The sequence below is a fragment of the Salvelinus sp. IW2-2015 genome, linkage group LG24 (assembly GCF_002910315.2).
Source record: "Salvelinus sp. IW2-2015 linkage group LG24, ASM291031v2, whole genome shotgun sequence".
NCBI classification, from domain to species: Eukaryota; Metazoa; Chordata; class Actinopteri; order Salmoniformes; family Salmonidae; genus Salvelinus; species Salvelinus sp. IW2-2015.
The window spans coordinates 8,478,098-8,479,421 of record NC_036864.1 but is presented as its reverse complement, the minus strand read 5'-3'; positions in this window follow the sequence as shown (position 1 = coordinate 8,479,421).

Below are 1,324 nucleotides of genomic sequence, written 5' to 3'. Positions count from 1 at the left end.
GTGTGTGTGTGTGTGTGTGTGTGTGTGTGTGTGTGTGTGTGTGTGTGTGTGTGTGTGTGTGTGTGTGTGTGTGTGTGTGTGTGTGCGTGTGCGCGTGCGCGTGCGTGTGCGTGTGTGTGCGTGTGTGTGTCGTGTTAGGCCACATGGTGATAAGTGGTCCATGCTGTTTGCTGTCCTCCTTCAGACCATCTGGACCAGCAGCACTAACTGGACCATTACGGCCTACACACACACACCCACACACCCACCAGTGACAATCAAACCAAATCAAATTGTATTTGTCACGTGCTCCAAATACAACAGTTGTGGACCTTACAGTGAAATGCTTACTTACAAATGCTTAACCAACAATGCTTTTTAAAAATAAGTAATAAGTACAAAACAGAAAATAAAAGTAACACATAATTAAACAGCAGCAGTTAAATAACAATAGCGAGGCTATATAAAGGGGGTACAGGTACAGAGTCAATGTGCGGGGGCACCGGTTAGCTGAGGTAATTGAGGTAATATGTACATGTAGGTAGAGTTAAAGTGACTATGCATAGATTATAAACAGAGAATAGCAGCAGCGTAAAAGAGTTCTGGGCAGCCCTTTGATTAGCTGTTCAGGAGTCTTATGGCTTGGGGGTAGAAGCTGTTAAGAAGCCTCTTGGACCTAGACTTGGCTCTGCGGTACCGCTTGCCATGTGGTAGCAGAGAGAACAGTCTATGACTAGGGTGGCTGGAGTCTTTGACAATTTTTAGGGCCTTCCTCTGACACTGCCCGGTAAAGAGGTCCTGGATGGCCGAGCAGTTGCCATACCAGGCAGTGATGCAACCAGTCAGGATGCTCTCGATGGTGCAGCTGAAGAAACTTTTGAGGATCTGAGGACCCATGCCAAATCTTTTCAGTCTCTTGAGGGGGAATAGGCTTTGTTGTGCCCTCTTCACGACTGTCTTAGTGTGTTTGGACCATGATAGTTTGTTGGTGATGTGGACACCAATGAACTTGAAGCTCTCAACCTGCTCCACTACAGCCCCGTCGATGAGAATGGGGGCGTGCTCGTTCCTCCTTTTCCTGTAGTCCACAATCATCTCATTTGTCCTGATCATGTTGAGGGAGAGGTTAATGTCCTGGCACCACACGACCAGGTCTCTGACCTCCTCCCTATAGGCTGCCTCATTGTTGTCTGTGATCAGGCCTACCACTGTTGTGTCATCGGCAAACTTGATGATGGTGTTGGAGTCGTGCCTGGCCGTGGAGTCATGAGTGAACAGGGAGTACAGGAGGGGACTGAGCACGGACACCTGAGGGGCCACTGTGTTGAGGATTAGCGTGGCGGCC